Below are 13,429 nucleotides of genomic sequence, written 5' to 3' on the forward strand. Positions count from 1 at the left end.
CCGGCTGTTGTGGCTGGCAGGGTGTTTGCTGTGGTTGGAGACCCCTTCCGTAGCCACGAAAGGGGCAGAAGGCAGATTGGGGTTGACAAGAGACCATAGACAAGCCCAACGACCTGGACGTAGCCAAGCAATTCTTAAAGTGCTCTAGAGCTGTGTCCACCTTGACTCCAAAGAGGCGTCAGCCTTCAAAGGGCATGTCCATGAAGGGAGCCTGGACATCCCCTGAAAAACGAGATGTTCTCAGCCAGACATTGTTTTGTAAGGCCATCAAGGATGAAATTGTTCTACCTAGCGAGTTGCTTGTGACAAGTCCACATCTGATGAGAACTGTGCTCCATTCCTCTCATCAGCAACAGCCTGAAAGACTATAGCCTGGGCTCATAGGCAACACTTGTGCAACCAAATCCTATAGTGTATGGGAATAATGGCCCAAAAGGCACTTGGTGTTAACCAACCACAGTGCCAGGCTGGTGGAAGAAAAGATACTCTTACTGAAGGTCTCCACCCTCTTGGATTCCCTACCCTTTACGGTGGTAGGGAACGCACCATGGTGAAGGCGGGATAAAGAGGCTTGGACCACCAAGCTCTCCAGAGTGGTGTGCTGGGTAAGGGAACTGGGATCCCCAGGAGTGGGGTAATGTTGGCAGGCAATTGTCCTATTCACAGAAGCTCCTATGCAGTGCTTGAACCATGCCCCAAGTAGGACATTCGTAAGGGCTTCATTAAATGGGAGTAAGGGTTCTGAGGAGGTGACTCCCGGCTGAAGCACTTCTGTTAAGACAGCCACTGAGTGTAGGTTAAGGTTCATGACCTCAGCCACCTGCACACCATCCTAGCAAAAAAGGCTCCTTCCTCTGTAGCAACAGTAGGAGAGGAAACTAGGCCAGTGTTGGGTAAGGTGCCCAACAACTGTCCTCACCCATTTCCTCATACCAGTTGTCCTCCTGAACTGGATCTTGTCATGTCCAGCCACCAAATAAGGTGCTGGCTTCACTCCGGGAAGGATGTCCTGTTGGCCCCGGATGACACCCCTCCAGCTCGGTGTCGGAGAAGGGAATGATGATGAGGATGGTGCCACCCAACGGTGAGCAGGTGCTGAGGAAGGTCTCGGTCTTGTCAGTGGCTCTGCTCCAGGTCCAGCAAGGGATCCTTGGGGCTGATTGGCACTGATGGCCAAGCTGGTGTAGCCCCAGTAGGGGTCCCTCGTGTGCCCAGGGGGCTCAAACGCTACCCAATGATGAGGCACATGGCCTCATAAAATTCCTTCAGCTGGATGGGGGTCGCTCTGGCAAAATTTGGGAAGTGCAGAGTGGACCCAGGTTCAGCCCCTCCAACTTGCAGGGCCTCGACTGCTGACGCTTCCTCGTCTCGCCAGATAATTTCAAGACGCAGAGAAGTTGAAGCATGTTTGGACATATTCAACATCTTGTGCTGGTGGGACTTCGTCGATGACTTGGAGTGCAACGAAGAATGTAGGGAGGCTCTCTGCATACAGTCGTCGGACCTCCCACATGAACAGCGTCTCAAGTGTAGCAGAGTTGATCGATGTTGTGGCGAGAATCCTGAGGGATCACTCCTTCAGTGCAGCACTCCTTTGAGTCATGTCTCAGCTCCAGGCATCACAAACACACCAAGTGGAGATTGTCTACGACAGGCCCAACATGGTTTGAAACCAGCCAGTTTCTATGGTGAGATCCTCCCATCGGGAGATCAAATCTCACAAAAAAAGTTGACAAAATGTTGAAAAAGGCCAGTCAAAAAATGACTGAAGGGTAGCTTAACCTGGATCAGCGCTATATAGCGTGGAAAGGAGAGAAGGATAAGTTACTTACCTGTAAATCCTAGTTCTCTTCCAGGGGTATCCTCATCAAAGTCATAAACATTGAATATTCCCGCCCTTGTGCGGGGACCCCGGAGCATATATAAAATATATACACATTATACATGTGTAACAAACAGTCATGCAGGCTATCATGTTAAAAACAGGCTAAAATGCTTTATTTCTATGAAGTTTTTTTTTTTTTATTAAATACTACAATAGAGCCTAAATAAGTACCCAAGCTCTTAAAACTAGGCTTGGGGAAGTAAGCAGTAGCAAACTCTAGTGAAAAAATAGAGAAAACTGCATTGAAAAACAATGAAGCATTCTTAGCCAATAGGCTGCATGTAGGTTAACACAGGAGAACCATAAAAACTTTGGCACTGTGCCTTTAAGACCCTGAGCACCTCCAGTATCCCACCATGCCTCAGGGGTGAAGGAAAGGTGACAGTTGGTTCACAGTTAGGTCAGTTCTTTTTACGGTGACAATTTGTATAATTGAATCAAAATACTGTCTGTCCTGCACTTCCAGTAGACGTGCGTCCGGGGAGGAGGGTGGGTTGTTTATGACTTTGATGAGGATACCCCTGGAAGAGAACTAGGATTTACAGGTAAGTAACTTATCCTTCTCTTCCAGGGGATCCTCATCAATAGTCATAAACATTGAATAGATTAGCAAGCCCATCCCTAAACCCAGCGGACTGTCCGATAGAAGTGCAGGAATAGACATGTCTTACGCAAATAAATTCCTTAGAGAGGCCTGCCCCACTTGGGCATCCGCTCTTGCATCTGAGTATAAACAATAATGTCTTGTAAAAGTATGGACAGACTTCCATGTAGCAGCCTTACAAATCTCAGATATAGGAACATTGTTAAGGAGAGCAGCAGTAGCCGCTTTTCCCCTTGTGGAATGCGCTCTAGGCCGCGCTAGCAATTGTCTATTAGCTAGCTGGTAAGTATTAACAATACAAGAAACTATCCATCTTGATATTGTTCGCTTAGATGCTGCTTCTCCTGTCCTTAAATGACCATAGTTCACAAACAAGCGGTTAGAGTGTCTAATCGATTTTGTCTTGTCCAGATAAAATTTCAGCACTCTTTTCAAGTCTAATGAGTGCAATGCTTTCTCAGCCGGAGTTTCCGGATTGGGAAAGAACGTCGGTAAAGTTATGGTCTGATTAATATGGAATTCTGACACCACCTTCGGAAGGAAAGATGGGTGAGTTCGTAGAACTACTCTATTGTCATGAAAAACCGTGTACAGTTCTTTTGCAGACAAGGCCTGGATCTCACTGACCCTCCTCGCTGAAGTAATGGCCACCAGAAAAGCCGTTTTCCACGTAAGGTGTTGTAAGGAGGCCTTATGGATAGGCTTGAAAGGAGGGCCCATAAGTTTTGCTAGGACTATGTTCAGTTCCCACGGAGGAGAAGGCCTCCGAATTGGCGGAAAAACTTTCTTCAAACCTTCTAAGAAATCCTTGACTACAGGTTTCGTAAAGAAGGATTCCTGAGAAGGTGACTTGCGATAGGCAGTAATAGCAGACAAATGTACCTTAATAGATGATACCTGCAGACCGGATTTCGCTAGGTGAAGCAAATAGGACAGTATGACTTCCTCCTGCACCCGTATGGGATTATGGCCTTGCTGACAGCACCATATGTAGAATCTCTTCCACTTAAAAGCGTAGGAACGCCGCGTGGAAGGCCGTTTGGACTCTTTCAAGATGTTCATGCACTCCTGCAAGAGTCCTAGGTGCCCATACTGCAGGAATTCAGGAGCCATGCTGTTAAGCTCAGAGAGGGTAGGTTGGGATGCAGAATCCTGCCCTCCATTCTGCTCAGAAGATCCGGTCTGCACGGCAGCCTCCTGTGAGGTTTTTCCGACAGGTTGAGGAGATCCGTGTACCAGAATTGTCGAGGCCATTGTGGCGCTATAAGAATCATTCTGGTCCTGGATCCGTAAAGTTTGCTGATCACTGCCGGAATGAGGGGAATCGGCGGAAAAGCGTAAAGAAATGTCCCTGACCAGTCGATCAACAGGGCATTCCCTCGAGATCCCGGACGGTAGAACCTGGATGCGAAGTCTGGGCATTTCCTGTTTACATCGTCTGCGAAGAGGTCCAGTTGAGGCCGACCCCATTGCGCGAAGATGTATTCTGCGACTTCGTCGTGCAGGACCCAATCGTGAACGTCCTCCAGGTGTCTGCTTAGAAAGTCTGCTTCTACGTTCTGCTGACCTGGCAGGTGAACTGCTGTGATTGACATTCCTCTGGCCAGGAGCCAATGCCATATCGCTTGGGACTCTCGTGAAAGGGGTAGGGATCTTGTTCCCCCTTGTTTGTTCAAATAATACATCGTGGTTGTATTGTCCGTCTGTATCAATAGAGTTTTCCCCTGAATTAGCGGTGTGAAAGACTTGAGAGCCAGATGGACCGCTCTGAGTTCTAGCAGATTGATGTGGTACTGCTTCTCCTTGTCTGACCACAGACCCTGCGCTTGAAAAGGACCCAGATGAGCCCCCCATCCTTGAAGAGACGCATCCGTTACCAGAGTGTCGGATGGAAGTACCTGGTGAAACGGAGCGCCCACTGACAGGTGAGGTCTGTGCATCCACCATCTCAATGACTGAAGTGCTACCTCCGGTAGCCGCATTGTGTCTTCCCAGCGACCTGTTCTTTGGCTCCAATTGGCCTCCAATGCCTCTTGGAGGGGTCTCATGTGGAGTCTGGCATTTGGGACAATAAAGATGCACGATGCCATGGAGCCCAGTAGTGATGTCACCTGACGTGCCGTAGGTGCGCTGGCTCTCAACAGGTCCTGGCACTTCTTGTTTATTGAGGACAGTCGTTCCTCCGAAGGATACACTTTTTGTAGTTCTGTGTTTATGATAGCTCCTAGGTAGTGAAGACTCTGCGTTGGAGTCAAGGTTGACTTCTGGTAATTGACCTGAAGACCTAGAGCTTCGCAAACTCCTAGTACAATGTCCCGATGGCTTCTCGCCTGCTACGGAGAAGAAGCCTTTAGTAGCCAGTCGTCTAGGTATGGATATATGTATATCCTTTGTCTTCGTAGATGTGCCGCCACCACTGCCATACATTTCGAGAAAACTCTTGGAGCAGATTTCAGGCCAAAGGGTAGAACCCTGAACTGGTAATGCTGTAACGCTACTCGAAAGCGCAGGAATTTTCGATGCTTTGGAGCTATTGGGATGTGGAAATACGCATCCTGCAGGTCGATGGAGCACATCCAGTCTCCCTGATGCAGTTGAGGGAAAATTTGGTGAAGCGCTAGCATTCTGAACTTCTGCTTTCTTATGTATTTGTTCAGCAGTCTTAGATCCAGGATTGGCCTGAAAACGCCCTCTTGACCCTTCTTTGCTACTAGAAAGTAACGGGAGTAGACCCCCTTTCCTCTGTGGGCAGGTGGAACCCTTTCTATGGCATTCTTTCTTAGGAGGGCGAGAGCCTCCTTGCGTAGCAAGGTGAGATGAGACGGATTGTGTTTGGTTGGTGGCAAGTGTGGTGGAGGCTGTTTGAAAAGAAGAGAATAGCCATGTTCGACAATATTGAGCACCCATTTGTCTCTTGTGATAGAGTGCCACTCGTGAAGATGAGCAATAATACTTCCCCCCACCGGAGTGGTGTACAGTGTCGAGGGAAGCGAGACTTCATTGCTTAGTGGGTGCTTTTGGAGTGGACTGTTGAGGTCTGTTTGACCCTCGCTCCCTTGTGTTTCTTCGCTGAAACAGAGGGCGTCCCTGTCGTTGCTGAGACCTTTGCGACCAATGAGGGGTTTGAACCCTCTGTTGGAAAGGGCGTCTATCGTACGGTCTGTACCTCCGCCTGAAATCTTTCCTTCTTTCGAGGCCTACCGCCTTCATGGTATCCACCTCGGTCTTCATGCGGGCCATCTCTTCGTCTGCATGGGCACCGAATAGAGAATTCCCGGCAAATGGGAGATTCAGGATACGTTGTTGTGCCTCCTGTTTCAAGCCAGTGAGCCTCAGCCAGGAAGATCTCCTCGCACAGATACCATGTGCGTACCCATGAGCCGCCAAATCCGCCCCATCCGCTGCCGCGCTGATAACTTTGTTAGATACCAGGCATCCTTCCTGTAGAATCTCTTGGAAATCTTGCCTGTCTTCTCTGGGCAGTTTTTCTGTAAATCTACTGAGGGAATCCCACAGAGAACGATCGTACCTGCCCAGGAGCGCAGACGCACTAGAGACCTTCATTGCTGAAGCCGCTGTCCCGCACATCTTTCTTCCCAGAGAGTCTAAATGCCTGCTCTCTTTATCCGGGGGTACCGTGGATGAAGATGCCACCGAGTGGGTCTTTCGGGCGGCAGCTATGATCACTGAGTCTGGTGGCGGATCCTTCCTAAGGAATAAAGGGTCTTGCTCTGGAGCCTTGTACTTTTTAAGAATCCGAGCCGGGGCAGACTTAAGCGAGGCTGGGGCCAGAAAAGTGTCCATGGTTGGCTGCAACAAACCAGGCACTAGAGGCAGCAACTTTTTCGACGCTGATCTCTGTTGTAGCGTCTCAAAGATGATTGATGAGGAGGTAGACGGTTCTGGAACCTCTATATTGAGTTTCTGCGCTCCTCTTAGCAACACCTCGTTGAAAGTGGTTATGTCATCCACTGATGAGACTCTAGCAGGTGGTGAATCTGTAAGAGTAGGTGAGTAACGCCCGACAGAAGAACCTGATGAAGACCAAGAGGGTGACCTTCTTGAGCGCGACCTGGATCTCCGTTGAGAGCGAGATCTGCTGCGGGACGCTGTAGCCGAGCGCCTAGGCCTCGCGGTCGGCTGTCGAGGAGCTGAACGAGCCCGTTCTGCCCCGGCTGTCGGCGATGGCGTTCTTGGCGGGGAGGCAGTGGGTGAATACATTCGCGAATATTGCGAATCTGGGGAGGCCGCTGGTCTGTTGAGGCTCTCCAGCCATCTCGGAGATAGGTTGATGGGCGAGACATGCCCAGGAGATGCTCTTGACCGAGAAGAGTCGCTCGGTATGGAGACCACTGGAGACGGAGCCTTGTCTGGCGAGGGGCGATGTTCTGCTCCCTGTTGGACAGGTAAAACCTGCGTCGACCTCGAGGGCTGTTTCGACGTCGAAGGATGCCCAGTCGGTTGGTCCTGCCTCGACGTTGAGTGCCTCGACGTTGAGTGCCTTGACATCGAACGGCGTTCCTTGGACCGCGACCTGCTCGCCGTCGTGTGCCTCGACGTGGAGCGATGGGAGGTTGACGGCGGATGTTTCTCGTGCCGTCGTGGAGATCTCAACGCCGTGTGTCCTGACGTCGGTGGGCGCACAGCCTTTGGCGGCGACCGGGCATGCCGGCGATGGCTCGACGTCGATCGGCAGGCTGCCGTCGACGGAGACCTGCCCCTGCTCTGACGTTCCCTCGACGCCGTTCCCTTCGACGTCGGGTGTGTCGCCGTCGACCTATGCCGGTGGGACGGTGGTAGCGACGACGTCGACGGTGAACAAACAGGTATTTTCCTACCTGTCGACGTCGACCGGGCCATTCTCTCCTGAGAATGGCCTTCTGGATGCCTGGGGAGTGAGGAGGACGATGTTCTTTTCCTCTCCTGAAGCCCATGAAGTCGGATCTTCTCTCTGTCTTTCAGAGTCCTCCTAGACATGTTCTTACAGTACTTACAAGTGTCAGGGCAGTGACTCTGAGGCAGGCACACTATGCACAGAGAGTGGGGATCTGACTGGGCCTTCTTCTTCCCACAAGCAGGGCATTTGACAAAAAGAGAAGGCATTTTTCTGTCAGAAAAAACCTTCCTAGCTCAGACAAAGATGTTACTTGTCGAGTGAAAAGTGAAAAAACGCTTTTTTAAAGAATTTTTCTGAGGAAAACTCAGAAAAACTGAGAGCTCAATGCTCCAGGATCCTCTCAGAAGAAGCCGGAAAAAAGAACTGACCTAACTGTGAACCAACTGTCACCTTTCCTTCACCCCTGAGGCATGGTGGGATACTGGAGGTGCTCAGGGTCTTAAAGGCACAGTGCCAAAGTTTTTATGGTTCTCCTGTGTTAACCTACATGCAGCCTATTGGCTAAGAATGCTTCATTGTTTTTCAATGCAGTTTTCTCTATTTTTTCACTAGAGTTTGCTACTGCTTACTTCCCCAAGCCTAGTTTTAAGAGCTTGGGTACTTATTTAGGCTCTATTGTAGTATTTAATAAAAAATAAAAAATAAAAAAATAAAAACTTCATAGAAATAAAGCATTTTAGCCTGTTTTTAACATGATAGCCTGCATGACTGTTTGTTACACATGTATAATGTGTATATATTTTATATATGCTCCGGGGTCCCCGCACAAGGGCGGGAATATTCAATGTTTATGACATTGATGAGGATCCCCTGGAAGAGAACTGAAATCAGCGCACCAAAGGCACATCTATACAGGTACCATACACATAATTTCTGGTGTGGGCGATACTAAGCCAAACGACGCCACCTACTGGTGCACACAGGATGTTCCCACTGAACGGTAGGACTGCGTATTAGGGAAGCAGAAATTCAGGGAGAGGGGACTGAGTCTATCTACACCATCAGTAACTGCCAACTCAATTCCAAGCTAGCTCATGGTGCCTCACCTGAACACGCAACCTTGCCGGGGTAGCAGATGATGACAGCAACCTCAAATATGACACTGACTCCCAAGGAAGGCGTGGAAACAGATCTTACCTCGTTCGTTGTTTTACTCATAGATGCCCAGAATAAACACAAGAAAGATATGAATAAAGGTTTTTAAACATGTATTGAAACAATAGTATTCTTGCATAGAAAAAAAGAGCTGTGATAATTGGGCAAACAAAACAAAGCATTGTAAACAGCATTACTAATATGGTGAAAACAATAAACAAGCCAACCATGGTGATCTTTAGATCCATATTTTCCTAATTAGCGCCATCAACAATCTGAGAGCATAGCGGGTGAACCCTTTGCCTGTGCCCAATCTAACAGGATAGCCTTAGAACCCCGTACCTGGTAAGTTGGGCCAGAGTGCCAGTCAAGATTGGAATTGGCAATCCTTCTCTGACAGATGGAAGATCAGCATCAGCAGAGCTGCATGTCAAACACAGCATTCGTTCCAGGACAGTAGTTTCTGGAGTGTTCCTCTGACCCCTCTTGCCAGTGCAAGGTTTATATAATCAAAACTACCCTGTGTTAGAGTCACAGCTCTGATGCAGTGGTATGTCTAGATGTTAGAAGCTCACTCCGAACGGGCAACACAAGCACCAGGATATCTTGTACTGTGTTCCTAGCATTGAACAGAGTGTACAGATTACATGTTGAGAAAGGCTAATCAAAAACAAGCAGCATGGCCAGTGTATTCTTAGAATAATATTGTGAAAGCATAATGCGGATGAAGTGTCACTGCTAAATGCGATGTCACCTAAAACATGCAAAATGTAAAATAAAAAACAAAGCTAAAATGGACAACCAAAATGAATGCAAGAGTGCCTCACGGCAGGGTAATGCTTAAAAACCTTCTGGATCCAGTATGACGCCTGGGGATATTCAGAGGTAAGGAATCTGAGGCCAGATGTCTCTATCAGATTACTGTTTACAAAGGGATAAGCAGCACTGCCTGTGTGAGGGAAGATAAATTAAACAGAATAAATACGTCAAGAGAGAGAACATCTGTTTGTGTAAGTATTTAAGATCAGGTAAGTATCAATCTCAGAAAGCAGAGATGTTTAAATAAATATCCTTTATTAAATAAAACAAAGGAACAATTGTAAGCACCAAAACTGTGTATGCTGTTACAATGAATGTACAAGAAATAAAACGTGATTTTTAGTAATCTGTATGTTTTTGTTTTACTCAAGTCATGATATAAAAAAAACTAAAATAAACAGGATACACTGAAGAAAAGTTGCCACATGGAAGGCAGAATAAAGGCCATTAAACTCTTTTACATTTTTCATGTATTGCTATATAAATGCTTACTCCATCTATAAAAATGTTTGTGTTGCGTAATAAATACTTTTGAATAATTAATTTAGCATTAGAATGTATTGTAAATCTGCAAACATCCCCATTTACAATACAATGTGCATTTTAAAGGTTACTTAAATATATATGTTTTTTAAAACCTAGCACACAATGTGCAAATATTTATGGTTGAAACGCTATTGTATTGCACAAAGCTAGTGGATGGGCGGTCATTGCTCCATTACACTAGTTATCATTTACAAAGGCAGGCTAACCAATGTCAGTGTCAAATCTCTTAAAGGACCTCTTGAGCAGTGCAAAGGAAGGATAAACAATTTAGAAAGTGCCTGCATACTGCCACTTTCCTCACCTATTCTTGCCTTCCTCATGGTATTTGCAATAACAAATGTGTTTTAACACATCATTGTAGACTTCATCAAAATATGTCTTTTATGACAACATTAAATAAGGTTATGTTTAACACACAAAACAGGATTGGACTGAGTGTCAGATTTACACAGCATTAAAACAACATAAATTAGGTTAGCCATTGTAATTTACTTTAGGTCATGAACTGTGCTCGGCACCTACGGCAGTTAAGGGTTATTAATTAACTTGAATCCTGTATAATGGGAAAAACACCTGAAACCTATTAATCTGCTGCTCCCATCCTATGGCTGTTCACTTTACAATATAAAGTGTACTTCCTTCAACTGTTAAAAACTTCACACTATAACTGAGTATATACATGCATACCAGGGAGGAAAAGTTAACAATAAGCACTCCTGTCTGTGCTCATTTAAAGGCTGGGAATGAGAACATTTCTGAATTCAATCAAAAGTAGCCTTTGAAGAGTTTCTTGTTAGTATACTGAATTCCAGATCTATACTGGAAGGACACTGTTTAAGATCTCGAAAGACCAAATGTCTTAAGCTTACAGTTATCTGTACTTGTCAGTAGGTTATAAATTCACAAAAAGCAAACAATATAAATTAAAGGCAACATACTCTACACAATTCGATAGCTCAGACAATATAAAGAAAAGAAATGCAGAAAGTGTGTCCAAAATTTCAGATCAAGGATAATTTAACAGATAAAAAACATGCACTGGGAAGTTAGAGATAGTGTATATCATTTTGAAGGTGCGAAAATGTGAAAATAAACAAGTGCATAATAAACGTAACAATGATGATCAGGATAAGTGTGGCATCATACTATTGCTGTCCATAGCTGTTTTCAAGTCACATGAAAATGAGGCAAGAACAGTCACACAGTCAGTACCATAGATTTAAATAAATAAAATATTCACATGAAAGAAAAGCAGAATGTAAAAGTTAATTTCACGCAAGGTGAGAGAATTAATGAATGTATATCACATGATACTGAGACACATTTGAAAACGTATTCCAAACATATGCGCCCTGCAGGTACCTAGGGTTGATATTGTCTCCTGTATCATGGGGTAATGAGATTCATGTACATTTTTAACCAATATCGATGTGAAGCAGTCTTTGCTTCCTATGGGCAGAGTAAACAATTATAAAAAGGCCTTGTAGCAGCAATAGGTTTGTGCTCTGAAACACTCTTTCCCCATTGTAACTGTTGGAAAAATGGGAATCTGTAAATCAGAGTAAATAATCTGGTCAGCAGCAGTGGTATTAAGGATCTTGCTGCTGGAGATTGATCGGCTATGATGTCAAAATACTCATGCAGCTTTGGATTGGGGTGTGGCCGAACAACAATACATGGAAACTGATAATCATATTTGGCCAAATATTGAAAGGTATTAAAAGACATTACCTTATTATACTGCCTGACCTCTACATGCCTCACAACCACACGACCTCCACTACGTTTTAGGTACATCATTACTTCGTCAAAGGTAAATAATAAATCATGTTGTGTCAGTAATATTATTTAAAAAATATAGTAAGGGTAACACATTTAAAAACTAACAGTCAGGGGGAGGGTCTTCCCTCCTGGTGAAATAGAGGCATACGATAAGTTAAAATACATTAGCAAGGAAACAATCTTACAGTACTTTTTATTTGGTGCTCAAAGTAAAAATTCCATAGTGGTTTACTAAAAACTGGTTCATTTGGCTTGTGACCAGGCTGTTCTTCGTTACACCACCACTAGGCTTCTTGAGTCAATTTATGTGCATAACGATTTTTAACTTGGTTTTGAACTTGGCTCACAGGTGAAACCTAACATATTGTCACAGGTCAAGGTAAAGATGTACAGGACACCATGTAAAGCTCATTTACTTCAGTACAATAAACCCACACCAGAACAGCTGGTTACAAGGGACATTTTCATCTTACTAATTTAGCAAAACCACAATAATACTTTGATGTTGAACAAAGTAAACACTATGTGATACATAATAGGGTAGCAATCAGAACTCAACCTACCATGACACTTCTGCAGTTTAGCTGTGACTGTTCCACGATCACAAAGCAAAATATGCTTTAGCAGGACACAAATCAGTTTACTGAAGGCACAAAAACTAAATATTATTCATGGCAGTTTTTAACTTGCCTGAAATTAGTTATTTTCAAGATAATAACAGCACCTAAATTTAAATGTACATATATTAAAAAATTGCAATGGGGTGTCGAATCCCTCCAGACCAGCTGGAGTTTTCAATTCAGTGGCAATGTCCTTCTCTTAAAAAAACAACCAAAAAAATCACTAAGTTGCTTTTTACCACCTGCCACGCCGGGCAGGTCTAATACAAGATCATCCACTGGAATAAGGAAACTAAAATGTTTTACTAATATTAAAAAAGGGACAGAGCCCAATATGAGTTATACTCGACCTGATCTTTGGACAATTTTAGTAGTAATGGCCTTTTAGGCCAATATTACTGAGAGGATTCATTTGTTGCCCAGTAGACAGTGCAAGGTGGGCTGCTTCTCAGCGCTTAGCTGAATTTTAGGACTTTTCAAGACAGACCGCTAGAAGTTTAAGTCCACTATAAAAGTGAATTCGGATGCAAAGCAGGCAAAAGTGTCCATCCAAGCCTCAATCACTTACCACTTTGTAGACACTGCCAAAAAGGTTATGTATGGTGCTCAGAGGTATGATGTGGAAAACAATAGGCAGGGTAGAGTGGAGGTCATCAGACACCAGGATTTATATAGTTGGGATGGGTCATGCTGGTAGCAGGGAGTTATAGTTGCTAATCTCTAAGCCACCTTCTTCATTTGTGCATTACAGTTCTGATACAGACTTAACTCTCAATGCGAGTTTGCTATCTTCTCATTGCTAACAGACATTCAATAATAGTCACTGGGTTATGCAGAATGAAAACAAGCTCTCAGTGATGCATCTGCTTTGATGTGTTCACTTGCAAGGCTGTTTCATGCATCTATTATTACCTCCTCAATCCCATCTTGTCCTTCTTTACTTAAAAAGGACAGCACACATTTCCCAGTCACAAGGAGAGCACACATTTTCCAGCCACAATGTGATCAAGCATTTTAAAGATAGATTTTAGTTAAAACAAAACAAAAACTGTGTCTAACCTCTCTTTTCCACCTTAACTCCACCCAACTGAACGGAGTCAAAAGGGAAGGATGCTACTTACTATTTTATCTGGTTCCCTAAAAACAGAGTGTTTTATTCATTGTATAATCTCACACAGCTA

This window comes from Pleurodeles waltl, chromosome 1_1 (genome assembly GCF_031143425.1).
Source record: "Pleurodeles waltl isolate 20211129_DDA chromosome 1_1, aPleWal1.hap1.20221129, whole genome shotgun sequence".
Taxonomy (NCBI): Eukaryota; Metazoa; Chordata; class Amphibia; order Caudata; family Salamandridae; genus Pleurodeles; species Pleurodeles waltl.